Source organism: Vulpes lagopus, chromosome X (genome assembly GCF_018345385.1).
Source record: "Vulpes lagopus strain Blue_001 chromosome X, ASM1834538v1, whole genome shotgun sequence".
In the NCBI taxonomy this organism is placed as follows: Eukaryota; Metazoa; Chordata; class Mammalia; order Carnivora; family Canidae; genus Vulpes; species Vulpes lagopus.
The window spans coordinates 28,027,912-28,049,155 of record NC_054848.1 but is presented as its reverse complement, the minus strand read 5'-3'; the positions used below and the strand labels follow the sequence as shown (position 1 = coordinate 28,049,155).

At 35.3% G+C, this 21,244-nt stretch overlaps 1 protein-coding gene across 8 annotated transcripts in view; it reads left to right on the top strand.

The window, feature by feature from the left end:
• Nucleotides 1-21,244, top strand: part of DMD (dystrophin) — a 2,057,113-nt gene that overhangs the window by 366,275 nt on the left and 1,669,594 nt on the right. The gene's annotated exons all lie outside the window — the stretch shown is intronic.

Genomic DNA, 21,244 nt, shown 5'->3' with positions numbered 1-21,244 from the left:
ACTTCCTAGATCTTTCTAATCAACCAATACATTTACCAGGCACTTAGTAGCATCCTAATTACATTTACATCTCTCTTTCAAGGATAAATTCAAATAAATTGCTTGCATACTGTTACAATAACCATCATCAGTGATAGACTAGTCATGATGTGTATGTCCAGCTCATCTGGTACAGAGAAGGCATCACATGGGAAATGAGAATGAAGTCTGGGCAGCATTTGGTTGATTTTATGAATTTAGGGTTATTGTCATATTTAATCTATGAAAATTTCTCTATAGAAACATTATACTTTTTTATTATTTTCTGAAGTGATTAACTGGATATTTTCAAATTTTCAGGCAGAATTTCAAATAACAGAATAAGACCGTCAATAAAATGTTTGCCTCAATTAATCTGATAGATTCTTTTCTTTTGAAAAATCAGTATCAGATAAATTAAGATATTTTTTAGAGATATTAAAATTTATGTGAAGAAGGTCTTTTTCAGTTCCCCATATTCCATTACAAAATACGAAAACAAGGAAGACAGGAGAAAATTCAAAGAATTATTAGATTTAGCCCGTTTGATGTAGTTGATCTCCTCCCACCAAGAAAACATCATGGTAAACAATAAGTTGTTTGGATCTCCTCTAAAATAGTAGGTTAATAATGTAGCCTTAGATTTGTTTGATAAGAGGGTTTTTTCCCCCATATTCTGGTTACTGATTATGAATTTTGGGGTTTCTGTATATGTTATAATTATTAATTTCACAGTTTTCAATATAAGACCAGAAGAAATTCTGGCAATAAAACAGAGAAAAGAAAATCTCTGTGTCTTGGGACAACTAAATATTTCTTAGATCTGAAACCAAAGGCATGATTCAGAAATAGAAAAATTAACCTGAACTTCATCAAAATTATGAGTTGTTACTATGTTCTGGATATGAATCCTTTGTTTCATGCATTGCAAACATATTTTCAACCTCTGGATTACATTTTTATTCAGTTAGTGGTATCTCTTGATAAAGCATAATTCTTCATTCTGATGCAGTTCATTTTTATAAATGTTCACTTTATAGTTTTGTGTTCTATTTAAGAAATATTTGCCTGCCCAAAACCATTATGATATTATATTTTGTTGTCATCTATATAGACTTCTTTGTTCTACCTTTTGAATTTGGATCCATATGTCACCTGGAATTGGTTATTGAATTTGGCATGAGGAATGGGTTAAGATTCAGGTTCTTTTTTTTTTTTCATTTGGAATCTAATTGTGACAACACCACATATTAAAAAGAATGTTATTCATCATTGCTCTCTAATACTAGGTGTGTCATAAAAATTTCTTGATAGAAATGTATTCTGTTTTTGGACTTTTTTTTCACTTCAATCTTTCTCTTTGTCTATACATGCACAAATACCACACCATGTGGATTACTGCAATTTTACAATACATCCTGGTATCTGGTGAACTAGGTTCCTCCACTATTTTCTTGTTCAGTATTTTTTTGGTTATACTGACTCATTGTATTACTCTATTTATTTTACCATCATCTTTTTAATTACCATATGTATTCTGTTTGGAATGTGATCAACAGTTAAATCTATAGATCAATTTGGGAAGAATGGATACCTTTATACTATTGAGCATTCCAGATTTCTCCTATGATTTTCCTCTATTGTTTTTTTTTTTAAGTTTTAGGTTTTGCAGAATGAGCAAAAGAACCCAATAGAAAAAATGGGTAGAGAATATGAACAGGAACTTCACAAAAGAGGATGTTCAAAAATTGAAGAATAGTATTAAAAAAGTGTTCAACTTCAGCAGTAATTAGGGAAATTCAAATTAAAACTGCAATGAGATACCAATATAAATTGATTAAAATTGCTGAAATTAGAAGGGCTAATAATGCTGAGGGTGAGAACTTGGAATAATCTGAACTCCTAACTGGGGGAAAATATAATTCAGACAACTGTTGAAACCATCACATTTAGTATATAATGCAAAACTGCATAATTTTTATATCCCAACAGTTTTGTTCTGAGATGTAAATGGTGTGTGTGTGTGTGTGTGTGTGTGTGTGTGTGTGTGTTTGTAGAGGGAGACAGAGACACAGAGAGAATGTTCATTGCAGTTTAATCTGTAGTAGCCCAAACTGGAAATGACTATAGTATATTCACATGAGAGCATATTATAAAGCAATGAAAATAAACAAATGATAGTTACATATATGACATGGGATGGATCAATCTCCTGAAAGAGATTTAAGCAAAAGAAGTGAGATGCAAAAGTATACCTACTATGATTTCTTTTTTATTTTTTTAAGATTTTATTTATTTATTCATGATAGACATAGAGAAAGAGAGAGAGAGAAAGGGGCAGAGACACAGGCAGAGGGAGAAGCAGGCCCCATGCAGGGAAACCGACGTGGGACTCAATCCCAGGTCTCCAAGATCACGCCCTGGGCCGAAGGCAGGAGCTGAACCGATGAGCCACCCAGGGATCCCCAATTTCTTTTAATTAAATTTCAAAAACAGGCAAAATTGTTCCATCTGTTTAAAAGTCAAAAGAGTGGCTATGTTTTAGAAGAAGTGAAGCAGGAAAGTGCACGAGTGAATCTTCTGAGGTGTTGGAAATATGGCGTATTTTGACCTGGTGCTTGTTGGCACAGGTGCATTTGCTCTGAGAAAAATTTTCAAGGTCTATGCTCAAGTACACTTTCCTGTATCAATGTTATATTTCAATTCATATTTTTTAAAAAGTCTAAAAAAATAGAGGAACCTATATAAGTAAAGTAAAACTAACCTTACAACCTCCCAAATGCCAAACAATGGCCTATTTATCAATCTGACAATACACCCTCTATTTTTTCATGAAATTGCTTAATGAAATGTGATAAGTGAATATACAAAATTAGAAAATGATTAATGCATTTTATAGGCCTTTTCTCGGATGGTCATATTTCTTTCTGAAAATGAAAACCTTGAGAACCACCCATTGTTTTAGCAGGCAAAGACCCTGAAACGAGGGCTCCATTGTGAGAAGGAGCCCTTAAAGAGCAGATTTCTACAATGCTCCCATCTGAGCAAGGGCCTTAATATGGACTAGCATAAAATTGAGGTCTCTGTATGAAAGAACAGAATCTCAAGTAAAACATTTTCAAGTGGAAACTGAAAACCAGAGTGAAATAACCTTTATTTGAATTAGCCCCAGGCTAAAAGACACAGAATATAAATGTTTAAAGGTAAATTTATTATCATTTTATACTTCTCCATTATTTTGTAATAGAAGAAAGTACAAAAGAAATGGAAAAGATTTCAAGGAACATGTTTAATAGTCTCTGGTTAGTACCATAAAGAGTAAACACAATTAAATCAAAGAGAATCTTCAAGAGAATGTTCAAGAGAATGTTCAAGAAGATTCAAGGATTGTTTTCCCTAAAGATGGGCTTAGGTATGCTATATTAGATAAATAAATGAGCCCAGGGTGAAATATACACAAAATAGCATATTAAATAAAATAGTAGATTAACCTATTTCAAATTTCCTTTTAGAAATCATAGATTCTCGAATTAGAATCAACTATAGAAGGCATTGATTAGAGATTTTGAGTAATCGTACATTAAACAATAATGTTAGTATATTTACATTCAGCCCATTATTTATTGAGTGCCTCCTGTGTGTTAGGTTGTATTCTAGGTGGTAGGAACACTATAGTCAGTGATCAGAACAAATGCAACCCTTTATGACATAGTTTGCAGTCACATACCAGGGGACATTAAACATTTAGAATGTAGTGATAGCTAAGTAAATGAATAAGAGATATAAGAATAAGAGGTGTGAAAAGACCTCTCAGTTAAGTTGTGATATGGCTAAAGCCTGGAAGGAAGTGAGGAATGAGCCATGGAATTATCTATAGGAAAATGGTCTGGACAGAGGGGTAAAAAGACCTTGAGAGAAAAAAAATTGCAAATAAGTGAGCTGGACTGAATGTGGAGAAAACACAGCAGAGCAGGAGGTCAGAGAGGTAGCAGGGTGTGTGTGGGGGGCGGGGGGGGCAGGGGGAAACATGGGAAGACATTTTTAGGCTTTGAGTTTGGTTCTGAAGAAGATGACAATGACTAAATATAAAAATGTACCATAAATTGAACTGCTAATAAAACATGTTCTTTTAAAATTAGAGAAAAAGTTGATAAATAATAACAATGAAAAACTTACAAGTATTTTAAAAGACTACCATTTTTATTCAGGGAAGTTGTAATAAGTAATTAAAATATAATGCAAGGGGATGCCTGGGTGGCTTAGTGGTTGAGCGTCTGCCTTTGGCTCAGGGCCTGATCCAGGGGTCCGGGATTGAGCCCCCACCTGGGGCTCTGTGCATGGAGCCTGCTTCTCCCTCTGCCTATGTCTCTGCCACTCTCCATGTCTCTCATGAATAAGTAAATAAAATATTTAATATATATAATATATACTATATACATATAATATGTATAATGCAGGGGTACCTGGGTAGCACAGTCAGTTAAGCATCTGACTCTTGGTTTTGGCCCAGGTCCTGGACTCAGGTGAGATCACGCCCCTTGTTGGGCTCTGCACTCAACAGGAGTTTGCTTAAGACTCTTCCTCTCTGTCTGCTCCTCTCCCCTGCTTTCTCTCTCCATAATAAATATATCTTAAAAAAAAATAAAACATAATACAACATACTGCATAATAGAAATACTACTAAAACCACAAAGAAAATTTAATGGATATACATTTTTTGATATTATAAGCTGTTTCCCCTCACCCCCCAAGAATTACAACATCTTTGCAGTGCACCTGAGTGAAAATCCCCTACTGATGGAGTACTCTAGTTGGGCCAAAGGACTACTGATAACAAGAGTGACAGCTAAAGCAAATAATTAGCATAAGGTTAAAGCACAGGGCCTGGCAAATACATCCCAGGGGCACTACACAAAAGGAATGCCTTCAAAGCCCCTTTGTGGGGCCCTGCAGCCACCCCCCACCAGTTCTCTTGGGCTCTTTGAGTGGAAGGGATCTTGTAAACCTCTTTGCACTCATATTACGACCCCCGATTTCTGTCTGGTTTTCTCCACATCATCCTCCACCCTGGCCATCTTATCGAATTCTCTTGCTATCTCCTCACTCCTCACATGGGTATTGGTTATGGCCTCACATTTCTTGAAGCACTGAGCCAGCCACTTAGTGGTTTTTCTTCGGGTCTTTCTGGGTACACCATCCCCAGCTGGGTACTTCGCTGCAGCCTTTGGTTCACTGGCTGGCTTTCTTTCTTTTTGCTTTCCCTCACCCTTTGGGCTTTCTTCTTCTGGCTTTTCCTTGCTCTGTGGCTTTGCTGCATTCTTCTGGCTTTTTCATGTCCTTTATTATTTCCTGATTTTTCTGCCTTTCCCTTGTGATTTGTCTTTCCCTTGATTTCTAACTTGTCCTTGTTTTCCAGAGTACAAGCTACTTCTGGTTTTCCCACACCCTGTGGCTGTTCCTTGTTTTCCCTTTTTCCTTGTTCTCAGGCATTCCTTCATTTTCACTGCAGAGTTTTCCATGTTGAGGTTTTCTGTCCTACAGGGATTCTGGATGGGTTCCTCTGCCAGGCAGCTCAGGGAGCAGGTTCTGTGTGGATGATGGGAGTGGACCAGACCACAGGGTCGGAAATATATTTTTATTAGTCTTTAATTCGCCACTGTCAGATTAGAACACATTTAGCATCAAATAATCATAATCATAATCATAGAGATAGCATAAACCATAGATTTAATAGCAATTTTTCCCATTGATACTCCAAAGCATGGATGATTCTATAAAATGTGATAATTATGTATAAATCTTCTGCCCCATTAATTTGGATTTGCAGGAAAAACAATAGTTTATAATTTAAACTCACTAAATCCAAATCTGAGCTCTCAGACAGGCATTTGGAAAATTCTTTGACATTATTCGGAATGTTCTTCCCTGTCCTTAGGAATGGCCAGAGATCAGTAAACCTATGTGGTGCCTTTCATAGGCAGGGGAAAAGCCTTTCATCTTTGGTCCACTGAAGTATCCACTGATAAATTCACCACCAAAGCCCTTGTCTTCTGATGAATCCATGTGTCTCATTAACAGTTCTGGTATGAAACAGAAAGCCTGCAAAGACAAAGCTGAAGAGACTGTAATGAAGGGAAAAGATACAGAAAAATAAGGAGAATTAAAGGAACTAACAATGAATGGTGAAGCATGCTGGAACTAGCACGCGTTAATAGCCTTTATTCCTAAACCTGAAGAGATGAAAGGGAGAGAGCTGTTACCTGAAACCTGTGCAAGCTCTGACCTTGTGAGAGGGGCCACTAGCCAGCAACTGTGACCACACGTATCTAAAATATGAAGTTATTCTCAAATCTTGGCCTGCTGGGTGAGTTGGGAGAAAATCCATACCTTGGTCTCTCCACCCAATCCTCCAATATCCTGCCAAAGCCGCTCATTGCTTAAACTCAACCAAAAGCCGGAAGATGAGAGATCCTAGATGATAAAATCATCTTATACTAGATGAGTCATCTAATGCACAGAAGGGGTGAAGAAGTGGGGAGGAAGGACAGAGAATAACCAGCATTCCAACTACCTCTATTTTCTGGTAAATGGGGACTTGAGAATGTCTCTATGGAGAGCCCTAGTGTTGGCTAGGGTCCAACTTTGCTGAGTGTACCAGGAAGCCATTCCCTTCTGAAAGCATACCACCTCTATTTACTGACAGGGAGTGGAGATGGTTTCTGGCTAATTTTGGAACCAGCTGATAACACATCCCTTCCCATGCTTCTGGGGAACATTGGAGCCTGAAAAGGAACTAAGAGTTATTTCTAATTTCTGTTCTGCTGCACAAACTTACCAAAGGCATAGGAGAAGATAAATATATTAAAAAATATTCCTGCCCCATGTACGAATATAGATAATATATTAGGATGCAGTGAAAGTGTCATTACGTACATAAAAAGAAAAACTTTTAAGGTGCATACTCTGATAGTGATAATATAATACTAGAAATTAATAATACTTTAAAAAATTGAATTTGATTAACTTAAAATGTTTTGTATGAAGAATCAAGAGTACAAACACACTTTTGTGTAGGTAAAAGCATTCCATGAGAAGTGGCTTAGGTTTTACTCAGAGGCTCAATTTGTGTATTCACTTTTATTTTCATTTAAAAAAGGATAAATTAATTCAAGATTTCAACCATAAATATTACAAAAAGAGAAAACACTGTAAGGAAAGTAGAAAATAAGAGGTAAATGAATAAATAAATGTTAGAAACACTATATAAATTTCAGAGCTAGTTCTTGTAATAAAATAATAAAATAGTCTAATCTCATAAATTTAATCAGGAGAAGTAGGAGGGAAAGTAAATATATGAAATATATACAGAATATTAACCACAAGTTTAAGAGATATAGAAACCAAAAACAGGGCACCTGGGTGGCTCAGTGGTTGAGCCTCTGCCTTTGGCTCAAGTCGTGATCCCGGGATCCTGGGATCGAGTCCGCATCTGGCTCCTCGCAGGGAGCCCTCTGCCTATGTCTCTGCCTCTCTCTGTGTCTCTCATGAATCAATCAATCAATCAATCAAACCGAAAACAGACTCTACACAGAACTTTATGTTGATTATAAAAAAATAGTTAACTTAGATTATGTTCTATTTAAAATAGCAAATTGTAAGAATTAACATAATGGAATATAGAGTACCTTAATCAATAGGCAAGAGAAGTTAGGAAATCATAAAATTTAAACAAAACCAATCTTTCACAAAGGCTTCTGAGTCTAATGGTACCAGTGATAAGTTCTTCCAGACTTTAAGAAATTGACAATTGCTGACAGAAAATCATTAGAGGCTTCACAATTCTGCAAATCTAATTTTTTAAAAAGATTTATTTATTTATTCATGAGAGACAGAGAGAGAGAGAGAGAGAGAGAGGCAGAGACACAGGCAGAGGGAGAAGCAGGCTCCTCACAGGGAGCCCGATGCAGGACTTGATCCCAGAACCCTGGATCACACCCTGAGCCAAAGACAGACAACCCCTGAGCCACCCAGGTGTCCCTGCAAATCTGATTTTTAAAATCACGTGAAAAACGTTGGTCTTTCCTGTTGTTAAAGGAGTGTTAGAAGCTTCCTTTTGTTTTTTTTTTTTAAAGATTTTATTTATTTATTAATGAGAAATACAGAGAGAGAGAGAGAGAGAGAGAGAGAGAGCAGCAGAGACACAGGCAGAGGGAGAAGCAAGGCTCCATGCAGGGAGCCTGATATGGGATTCAATCCAGGGTCTCCAGGATCAGGCCCTGGGCTGAAGACGCCGCTAAACCACTAAGCCACCTGGGCTGCCCAGAAGCTTCCTTTTGAAAGGCTACTTTATGGTAGTTTGAAAATCTTAGGTCAAGTTCATTTTGTTTTCTCCTTCCTTCTTAGGATCTTGTCCACTTTGGCCTATTCCTCTGCCATAAGTGATCAGTTTCAGCACATTCCTGGTTCTCAACTAGCAACTCAATTTGACTCCATGCCTCAGTTTCCTCTCCTTTCTCCGTCCTGACGTCTCACTTGTTCTCGTTATTCAAATGCCACTCAGAGCTTAGCTCTGTAGAGCTCAGACACCACATTTATGTTCTGATTTGCATTCTCTGTAGTGGCCGATTTAGCATGAAGTTATTTCTGCTATCAATAATTTATTTTCAAAACTACTTATTGAGAATAAAGTACTTCCAAGTGCAGTGATACCTTTATTACAATATTTGCTGAGAGCAAAGCTCATTTGTAATAAAGTTGGCCGTGGTTTAAAAAAGCAAACAAAAGAAAGTACAAAATCCTGTGAAATAGAGACTGACTGTACCAAGTGGTTAAGCTTGTCTACACCCCAGCTGAAGATATAAAACATAGCCACAGCTTGCATTTCATTGTTCCTTGCTGAAATTAGATAAAGCAGATAACAGGTAGCATGGAAACATCTCTCATATTGCCACTCTACCATTCCTTTACCCTTCTCCACTTTTGTGTGTGACAGTCTCCATCTGACTAGGTCTTTAACCCCATTGTCTCTCAAATGAAACATTTAATGGGTCATTTAAACTTGTTTATTAATAGATTTTTTACCCCTTAGGTGTAAGTAAGTTCCAGTCAATGAGTTTCCTCTACCAGAGATTTGATGTTTTCATCATTTTATGTCAAATTGAATAATGAATGATTTTTTTCACTGTTAAAGGAATTTCACCATTAAAAGTCTGGTAGGGATATTTAACTGCCTATGGTGTTTTAAAGTGCCCTCTGGATACATGATACCTGTCTTCTTCTGTTAATTGGCTAATTCCACTTTGTTTTGTCTTCCATCCCAAGATTTCCATGTTTTGTTTTTTTTAAGATTATTTATTCATTCCAGAGAGAAAGAGACAGAGACAGAGAGATAGAGAGAGAGCGAGAGAGCAAGGAGAACTAAAGAGAGAGGGATAAGTAGGAGCTTGATCCCAGGACCCTAAGATCATGATCTGAGCAGAAACCAAGAGCCAGACACTTAATCGACTGAGCCACCCAGGTGCCCCCAAGATTTCCATGTTTACATTTTATAATTCTCAATGTCCCTTTGAAGTCATAGAATATACTCCATCATTATTTTAAAGATTCATACAAAAAATGTAGTGTTGTTAATACATCCTGGGTATACAGTATACCAGGACTTTACTGATTTAATATTAGCTGACACAGTTAACAAATCTCATACTCACGTTCAATACGTCACTCTCATCAATTGTCTATGACAAAGTGACAAATTTTTACCAAGTAACTTCAAATATACAATGTGAAGTAGCACAAAACAAATAAGATCATTTTTATACATTTAAACCACAAATCCAAAGTGAGTATTTAAGAGCCTAGGTTGAAAATTCAAATGTCAGCTATGTTCAAATATTCACTTAATCACATCATTGAAAATTGTCACTGAATTAGATTGAATGGTTGTCAAGTGTCACTGATCTGAAAAATGACATAGCAGTCACTCTTCCTGGCATATGATCTTAGATAAAGAGGTTTCCAAAGTGTTCTTTAAAACTAGTATTTTATGTGTTCTTTAAGTATTCAGAAACTTAAATAGCCATATAATACATATTTTGGAGTATGTCAGAATATAATATCTTTGACTAAATATAAACTGCTTCCATTTATTACTCATAAAATCCAGTGTTCAGATGTAAATTCCAAATTTTTAAGTTAATTCATGTTAGACACTAAATTTTCAGTCCACACAATAGGACTATAATATGTCTGTACCTTATATATATTCATTTAAGGATCCAGAAGAAGTATATCCTTTTAACCCCACTACTCACTAACTCCAGGATTTTTGCCAGATGATCCCATGACTTAGGTTCCATTTCATCATCTCTGACATGTACTAATAGAAATGGTTGTACTTATTTCAAAATATTCTTTCATGGAATATAAAAATTGTATACAAGCATATAATGTAATCTGCAAATTTATATTCAGATGCAATGGGAAGTACTACTCTTAAAAATGAGGCTAATTCTCATTTAAAATAATTTCATAAGGTAAGTTGGTTATCCTTCCCAGGCCAGTGCGTTTCTTGCATTAAGGTAAAACAGTATTTTTTCTTGCATATTAAACTCAAAATTGAGGTAGCCATTTACCTATGACTTGTACACTTAGAGGTATTTGGGGATAATAATAATATGGCTTCAAGGTGTATTATAATTTAAAATTTCTTCTTAAAATGAATGTTAGTTATGTAACTTAAAAGTTTTTGGGGTTGCTACTGCCAATTTTTTCCTTGAAATTAGTATACATGACTCAAGGTTAGAAAGCTATGGATGGGGAAGCCTGGGTGGCTCAGTGGTTGAGCGTTTGCCTTTGGCTCACGGTGTGATCCCTGAGTCCCAGGATCAAGTCCCACATCAGGCTCTCTGCATGGAGCCTGCTTCTCCCTCTGCCTGTGTCTCTGCTTCGCTCTCTCCGTGTGTCTGTCATCAATAAATAAATAAAATCTTTAAAAAACAAAGTTATGGCTGTATAGGGTTCTGGTTTCATTAAAGCAACAGTCCGTATTGCTAGATATAAGACGTATAATATATAAAAATTCAAGTTGAATAATCTTGTATTGAAAGTGAATACATCTTTTCTTCTACATTGTGAAATTATTACTGAGGACAGCTTCCATTTTCTCAAATGACACCTTCTAGTACATAATATTCCATATAAGAAATTTTGCTTAGTTGAGCTATAGGAACTACTTTGCCAAACGTTGAGTCCTGCATTTTATGATCAATGAAACTACCTGCATTGAAACCTCTACTTTGATATATTTGTTTTGATTTTCTTTTACTCCTTTACTGTTTCTATTTTCTCAACATTATGGGGTTTTTAAAACTCAACTGCTTCGATCTTTATTGCCAAAGAGGCAGCGTATAAGCAAGTGAAAACACAGTTCCATTAAAAGAAGTACCTTGCGACAAATGATTATAATCATAAACACATCCAAAATACAGAGAAACTGGAACTTATTTCACTAATCTTTAGGCAATTTGATAGAACAGTCCATTTTTTAAGTCTGTCTCCATCTTTAACACTTAACACGTGGCATATGATGGCTGATCAAAAATATTTAACAAATGACTAAATATGTGTTAATCACTGAAAGTGAGGATAGTATCTTCATAGCAAGTACTGTACCCAGAACTAAGTCTTAGGATGTATTCTAGATCAAAATGTGATGCTAAAAGGTATTATCTAGTATAAACTTCTATATTTCTATAAAATTTTTGAAAATACTCTTTGGAAGATAGAGATATAACAGGGAATAAAGAAAACCTGCCAAGTGGAGATCCAAGTCCACAAGAGTCAATGCAGCCCACTCTTAAGGTTGTATATTGAACTATTAATCATCCAATTATGAAAGATTCAGTATATATGTTTCTCAATGGAAGAAAATAAGTATGATTTATGTGTATAAGTCTTAAAATTTTACATGAATTTTAAAGACAGTATAAAAGTACATGCTGCAGGACAGCAAAACTGCTTTTCCTGCATTTTTGATCATTTAAATGCATTATATTTGGAAGTATTACAAAAATACTTGAGGAATTTCTCTTGAATATGGAGAAGTCTCTTTAGCTTGACTGCACAATAGCCGATGTTTTAGAAAAAGTGCTTAACCCATTTTATTTTATTATTTTATTATTTTTTATTGGTGTTCAATTTGCGAACATATAGAATAACACCCAGTGCTTATCCCATCAAGTGCCCCCCTCAGTGCCCGTCACCCAGTCACCCCCACCCCCCACCTACCTCCCTTTCTACCACCCCTTGTTCGTTTCCCAGAGTTAGGAGTCTCTCATGTTCTGTCTCCCTTTCAGATATTTCCCACTCATTTTTTCTCCTTTCCCCTTTATTCCCTTTCACTATTTTTTATATTCCCCAAATGGATAGGCCATATAATGTTTGTCCTTCTCCGATGGACTTATTTCACTCAGCATAATACCCTCCAGTTCCATCCACGTCGAAGCAAATGGTGGGTATTTGTCGTTTCTAATGGCTGAGTAATATTCCATTGTATAACTAGACCACATCTTTATCCATTCATCTTTCGATGGACACTGAGGCTCCTTCCATAGTTTGGCTATTGTGGACATTGCTGCTATAAACATCGGGGTGCAGGGGTCCCGGCAGCTTAACACACTTTAAAAGCAAATCTTATTTATCTAGAATGCTGGGATGGAATTCTCAGTTGTGAACAATTTGTCAGAAAGAAATGTAAGAGTATAAAAAAAGAAATAAGTAGAAGGTAGAAGCATCTGCATAAGGTCTAAGCATCAGGAGGGATCTTTATATGATAAATTCCAATGCATGGTATTTTCTTAATTGTTAGTCACTGTTTAAGATTCTGGTTAAGGAAATCATCCAACTTTTAATGATGACATTTCATGGTTCCTTTTGAATTCTTGTCATTCTATGTAAAGTCATAAGATTTAATTTACAGCATTTTTTGGTTAAACTCACGTATTAAGGCTGATGAAGAAAAAAGGATGGCTTACCTTTGTCCCTTACCCCTTCCCTAATACAAAAAGTATTCAGATTGTATTCTGCATATCAAGGAACTAAAGTGACTTTTTCTCAGTGTAAATCCTTAAACCTGAAATGTCTTAAAGAACCATATCCTTTGAAACCCATGTGAGGAACCTCCTGCCCTAACCTAATTTCATTTGGGTGAATGATACAGGATGTGTTTTCATTAGTGCCTAGAGCTGTGAAATGTCCTGGGTGGTTGTCTAAAAAGGCAAGTGGCAGATATTGTTCATAGAAGAGATGATGGTTTCCATGTTAAATGAGATAACTCTACAACTTCCAAGTTAGAACTATAAATGTTTAAATGATTTACAAACTAAAAGTGGGAAAGTTTATCCATCTCCCTGCTACTGCAAAAGTTTAAAAAGCGAAGAAATTCATAAGAGCTTTATCATAGGAATATCACTCCCCTGCTGTTATTCATCTTTTTTCTTCCTTCTGCTCTGTCTTAAGAACTTCCATTTTTATTATTTGACCGGGCTACTGCGATTATTTTTATGTCAAATGTTCCTCATTCTATAGTCAGTGTGTAGCATTTCAAGTTCAATGAACACATTCTGCTATTCCTCTTTCTGTAAAGCTAATTAAAAATAATATAAACTGGCCCAGATCAGTAATCTCCTTTCACTAAACCATCATATTTCAGATTTGCTTTAAATCTTATGATTTTCATCAGTATTCTTAAATCTTAAATATATCAATATAATATATATAAATCCTTTTACTATAACTGCCATGGGATATATAAATTTGGCTTGTAGAAAATATTATTGACAATGCTAGATTGCATCTATGCCCTGAAGGAACCTGTTGTAAAATAAAACCTGGGATAAAACAAACATTGCTTTCTTGAATAAACAATGAAAAAGAATTGGTCCTCATAGCCCAGTGGTTAGCACACTCATTTAGGAGGTAGAGCACTAAGAAGTAACAGTGCTCTCTAAAATATTATTTCAGAGATATATGGTAAATAATATGTGTGTGTGTGTGTATATATATATATATATATTTGCAGATGCTAAGCATCATATTTATTTTTTACTTTATTTAAAATCAATTAATTAACATATATATTAGTTTCAGAGGTAGAGTTCATTGATTCAGTTGCATAGAACACCCAGTGCTCATTACTTCGCCTATCCTCCTTAATGCATATCACCCCGTTACCCCATACCCCCATACACCTGCCCTCCAGCAACCCTCAGTTTCTCTCCTAGAGTTAAGAGTCTCTCATGGTTTGCCTCCCTCTCTGATTTTCTTATTTATTTTTCCCTCTTTTCCCTTATGTTCATCTGTTTTGTTTCTTAAATTCTACATATGAGTGAAATCATATGATATTTATCTTTCTCTCATTGACTTATTTCACTTAGCATAATACTCTCTACTTCCATCCCCGTTGTTGCAAATAGTAAAGTTTCATTCTTTTTGATGGCTGAGGAATATTCATTCATATCTATCTATCTATCTATCTATCTATCATCTATCTATCTCACATCTTCTTGATCCATTCATCTGTCAATAGACATCTGGGTTCTTTCCATAGTTTGGCTATTGTGGACATGGCTGCTATAAACATTGGGGTACATGTGCCCTTTTGAATCACTTTGTTTGTATCCTTCTGGATAAATACCCAGTAGTGCAATTCCTGGGTCATAGGGTAGCTCTATTTTTAACTTCTGGAGGACCCTCCATCCCGTTTTCCAGAGTGGCTGCACCAGCTTGCATCCCCACCAACAATGTAAGAGGGTTCCTCTTTCTCTGCATCCTCATCAACATCTGTGGGTTCTTGACTTGTTAATTTTAGCCATTCTGACAAGTGTGAGGTGGTATCTCATTGTGGTTTTGATTTGTGAAATACTTATATATTAACCTTAGAATTACTAACTAGATATTTTTGTATAAAATAAAGTACTTTAGTCAAAGTACTGGTGTGGTCACAAAAAAGAAATTCCCTCTAGTCTGTGTCCTCACATGACAACAATAGACTACTATATTTCAAAAGCTAATTCATTAGGTTTCCTACATGCTTTTTTTGCATTCTGACTCAAGGGATATTGTCCCAAGAGTTCACATTTAAATATTCTATTAGAGCCATAAGAAGATTCCATTATGGCAAGTCAAATGGTGAGAATTTTCTATCCTCTAAAATTGTTTGAATAAAGCATCTTGCACAGAGATTGCTGTAAAACTCTGAGCCAGAATGTAATGTTACTTTGTGAGTGAAGTCTAAAGCCTGTTTGTAGGAACTCAGAAGTCCAATTTTCATGTGTAGGTGAACTTTTGTCTGCAAAAATTCAATGCATGCTATTTAATTTTCGCATACAATATCAATTTTCACACTTATTCATTTAGTATCAGATGTTTCATTCTGCTGAACAGGAAAACATAACTTTGGGTGTCTTATGTGACTTCAACATTGAATTACCTGCTATCTAGTGCTTGTTACAATGCACACACACACACACACACAGGATCCATATATTATCATATATGTTACATAAATGTTTTTTTTGTTTTGCTTACTAGACCGACACACAATTATTCATTTAACACATATTTTAACATATTTCAGTCTTTGTTTTTCCTTTCCATAGTTAGTTAGAAATTGGACTGAGAATCCTTGAAAGATATAACTCCAAGGCAGATATTAGAAAGATATTTAAAAGAAGCCATTGTGCATGTGATTATTTAAGAGTAGCAAGTAATGATTTTTTTAATAAGGACCTCATTCATAGCTACATAGGAAATATGGCATTATAAAAACACCAAGCATATGAGAATTTAGAGTCAAAATGGGATAGACTGTCGATATAAGCATTCAATAGTAACAAGACCATGAACAGTACGTTTTAGGCAACAAAATACCCCTCCCTCTTCTAGAGCCTTAGTGACTATGAATTTCTTATAGTCCTTGGTAATTTGAAGAAGAGTTGTACAGCAAGAGACAAAACATAACCCAAACAAATAATATTCCTTGTCTACATGGTGGTGTGCAATATTTATTAATTTAGAGACAGCCTATTAAAGCACTTCATGAAGAATTCTCTAGATTTAATTAAGGAATTATCTCTCCTATCCAGACTTGGTTTTAAATCTGATCTTGTGAAAGCTTCATGTACCTTTGACATTCTGTTTTCCTCTAGGTAAAACATATATAAAATAGTAACTATCTCATACTTTTACTGTGATGATGATATGCATAGAGTGAAAGGTGTATTCAGGGAGAACCTTATAGGCTTAATGTTTTTTAAAGATAGAGACAAAATAGGTATATATCTTAAGACATTATAAGAAGAAAAACAATAATGAAAAGTAAATTCAAAATAAAAGACTGAAAAATATAGGTGGGATTGCATTCAAAAGCTAGCTCTTTGAATAGATCAACAAGAGAGATAAATCTCTTCTAATCCTAACAAAAGAAAATAAGAAGAGAATGAAAAATAGAAGAGATTAGTAATGAGAAAGGATGTGTAACCACAGATTCAGAAGAAACTGAGAGAATACTACAAGCAATTCTGTGAAGCTAATTTTGAAAAATCTGGGACATGGATGATTTCCTAGAACAATGAAAATTACTAAAATTGACATAAGAGTAGCAGAAAATTAAACTAGACTAATTACCTCTGAAAACATTGGTAAGTATTAGAGATCTACCATGGAAATATATGCCAGGATTCTTCACATATGAATTTAACCTAATCCTGAAAGAATAAGTAATTCCTATATTTTAAGGTATTCCAAAGCATAAGAAGGTAAAATCCTGCAATTCCTTTTGTGATGTCAGAATAACCATAGTACCAACAGTCAATAAACATAAAATAAAATACATTATACATTTATATGTATAAGACAATCTCACTCATGAATATGAATATAAAATTAAATTGTTGAACTATATAAAATTGATTAAATCATATCTTAAATGTGGTAAGTACTCAATAAATGTTATCTATTAGTAGCAAAGAGCTCTTAAAATTAAGAAGGAAAAGAAAACTAACCTATAGAAAATGAATAAGCCATATTAACAGTTTACAGATGAAATTGAAATAATCAGTCATACAAAAAGATATTCCAAATGTACTAGGAATCATGGAAATAAATTAACAAGGCATTATCTTTTCGCTCATTAGACAGGCAAAATGAAAAGGCAAAAACATCTATTGCTGGTAAGAGAGGAGCCTATTCATATACATCGCTGGTTAAAAGACATGCTAAAACCTTTTTATAAAGAAAAACCTACCAAAATTAAAAAAATATGTATACATTTGGTCTAGTAAATACATTCCTGGGAATAGCTATTATAACAATAAAAACATCAGTTATCTGGGGATGTATATACAAGTTGTCCATTGCAATATTATATAAAGTAGCAAATTAAAACAAAACAAATATTACAAGTATAGAAACAAAGTGAATGTCCACTAACATGGGACTGGCTAAATACTCTAGGATACAACCAAACTATTAACTATTATGCAGCCATTAAAATGAATGAATAAAATGGATTATTGTTTGGTAAAAGCAATAATGAATAGAATCTGAATAATATGCCATTTTTGGTAGAATATAAAACCCTATAGATTTGTGCCACATGCAGTGATCATATGAATAGGAGAAGAATATGAAACTTTTTTTTAGGTCAGATTAGGAAAGAAGTCAGGGAAAGAAATAGAGGCAAACAAAACGGAAAAGAGCTTGCTTCAAGAAAGGTGGGAGAGATGCATGTATGAGATCTCATGCATTTGTGTAAAATGTATTCATGTGACTATATATAAAGCAATAAAATATTTCTAAAATGAACAAAAGTAGACTATATATATATACATATATATATACACACACACATAAATAAAAAACAGCTCAAAAATTTGCCTATAGTTTGATACTCAAAAAATGGTTATGGTTGTGTTTCTTACAACCCAAATACAGGATGTCAAAATACCCCCTTATGGCAGCTTGACTTGATCAAGTTTGGAACTTTAGAAAGGAATGATGACTGGTACTAATTGCAGTGTGCTAAAAGCCACCTCCTAAGGCATACAAAATAGAGAATATATGAGTGAAACACCATTTATAAACCATGGTACTCACTCATTATGCTCCAGGGCAAGGACCACCAGTGAAACAGAGGTGGTCCCTGCCATAGTAGGACCTGATGATATAGTGAGTGATACTGGCAATAAAAAAAGTAAACTAACAAAATATAATTTTAAATCAACAAAGTTACATAAATTGGATTGCATCATTGTAACTTTCTATAGACTGCACAAAACTAAGATTTAATACTCTGCTCTTCTGTTTACTGAAAGCTGACAACGGAAATGGCTCTATGGTTATCACCATGTTACTTGTCAAGTTGTAATTAAAGATACAGTATGTTCTTATAAAATGCACATTTGTTAGAGCTCAGAATTGGGAAAAAGGTGGTTGTCCCTGAGAAAAATTTAAGCTTCCTTGTATTAGTTTAAGACATCTATAATTGATCTATGCTATCTTTTTTTTAAGATTTATTTATTTATTCATGATAGACACACACACACACACACAGAGAAAGAGAGAGAGAGAGAGAGAGGTGGAGACACAAGCAGAGGGAGAAGCAGGCCCCATGCCGGAAGCCCAACACGGGACTCGATCCCAGGACTCCAGGATCGCACCCTGGGCCAAAGGCAGGTGCCAAACAGCTGAGCCACCCAGGGATCCCCCCCTATGCTATCTTTTTTAGGGCCTGTAACAGTTAGCCAACATCTGCACAACTTTTCTGCTACTATTGCCTCTCTACTTCATTAACTCCTCCCTATCAGTCAGTTCCTTATATGAATTGAGAATTAAGTATTCTTCATAATCCTGTCCCAGATTAACAATTTCACCCCATGCCACATTGTCCCTGAGCCCAATACTTATAATTCTCAATCAGGCAATATCCTTTACTCTATCCCCATATCTTTAGGCATGTGGGATCTTCATGGCAGGCCTCCACCTGCCACATTCTTTCTTCCAGCCTTCATGTTCCTTCCTTCACAGATTCAATCAATATTGAATATTTTTTCAAATGCTTTCTCTGCATCTATTGAGAGGATAATATGGTTCTTGTTTTTTCTCTTGTTGATGTGATCTATCACATTGATTGTTTTACAAGTGTTGAACCACCCTTGCATCCTGGGGATAAATACTACTTGGTCATGGTAAATAATCTTCATTTACTGCTTGATCCTATTGGCTAGTATCTTGTTGAGAATTTTTGCATGTGTGTTCATCAGGGATATTCGTCTATAAATTCTCCTTTTTGGTGGGGTCTTTGTCTGATTTTGGAATCAAGGTAATGCTGGCCTCATAAAGCGAGTTTGGAAGTATTCCATCCCTTTCTATCCTTCAAAACAGCGTTAGTAGAATAGGTATTGTTTCTTCTTCAAACGTTTGATAGAATTCCCCTGGGAAGCCATCTGGCCCTGGACTTTTGTGTCTTGGGAGGTTTTTGATGACCACTTCAATTTCTTTGCTAGTTATTGACCTTTTCAGGTTTCTGTTTCTTCCTGTTACAGTTTTGGTAATTTGTGGTTTTCCTGAAATGCATCCATTTCTTCTACATTGCCTAATTTGTTGGTATATCGCTGCTCCTAATATGTTTTAAAAATCGTTTGTATTTCCTTCGTATTGGTTGTGACCTTTCTTGTGAATTTATTAGAGTCTTTTCTCTTTTGTTTTTAATAAGGTTGGCTAATGGTTTACCTATCTTATTAATTCTTTCAAAGAACCAACTCCTGGTTTTGTTGATCTGTTCTACAGTACTTCTAGTCTCTATTTCATTGAGTTCTGTTCGAATCTTTATTGCCTCTCTTCTTCTACTTGGTGTAGGTTTTACTTGCTGTTGTTTCTCCAATTCATTTAGATGTGAGGTTAGCTTGTATATTTGAGTTTTTTCCAATTTTTCAAGAGAGGCTTGTATTGCAATATATTTCCTTCTTAGGACTGCTTTTGCTGTATCCCAAAGATTTTTAACAGTTGCATCTTCATTTTCATTAGTTTCCATGAATCTTTTTAATTCTCTAATTTCCTGGTTGACCCATTGATCTTTTAGTAGGATGCTCTTTAACCTTCATTTGTTTGAGTTTCTTCCAAATTTGTTCTTGTGATTGAATTCTAGTTTCAAAGCATTGTGGTCTGAGAATATGCAGGGGACGATCTTAATCTTTTGGTATTGTTTGAGACCTGATTTGTGACCCAGTGTGTGGTCTATTCTGGAGAGGGTTCCATGTTCACTTGAGAAGAATGTGTATTCAGTTGCATTCAGATGGAAAGTTCTGTGTATATCTGTGAAATCTATTTGGTCCAGTTTATCATTTAAGGGCCTTGTTTATTTGGTGATGTTCTGTTTAGAAGTACTTGTCATTTGCTGAAAGTGCCGTGTTGAACTCTCCTACTATTAGTGTATTATTTATCTATCTCTACTTTATTAATTGATTGATATACTTGGCAGCTCCCACATTAGGGGCATAAATATTCATGATTGTTAGGTCTTCTTGCTGGATAGACCCTTTAAGTGTGATATAGTGTCCCTCTTCATCTCTTACTACAGTCTTTGTGATAAACTTTAACTTATCTGACATGAGGATTGCTACTCCAGCTTTTTTTTTGAGGACCATTTGAATGGTAAAATGGTTCTCCACCCCTTCATTTTCAGGCTGGAGGTGTCTTTAGGTCTCAAATGTCTCTTGTAGACAGCAAATAGATGGGTCTTGCTTTTTTATACAGTCTGAAACCCTGTGTCTTTTGATGGGGTCATTTAACCCATTCACATTCAGAGTAACTATTGAAAGATATGAATTTAGTGTCATCGAATTACCTATTCAGTTCCTGTTTTTGTGGATTGTGTCTTTGGGCTTCCTTTCTTTTATAGGGTTCCCCTTAATATTTCTTGCAGAGCCTGTTTGGTGGTCACATATTCCTTCAGTTTCTGCCTATCTTGGAAGCTCTTTATCTCTCCTTCTATTCTGAATGAGAGCCTTGCTGGATAAAGTATTCTTGGCTGCATGTTCTTCTCGTTTAGTACCCTGAATATATCCTGCCAGCCCTTTCTGGCCTGCCAGGTCGCTGTGGAGAGGTCTGTGTTAATCTGATATTTCTCCCCATTAAAGTTAAGAATCTCTTGTCTTGCACTGCTTCAAGA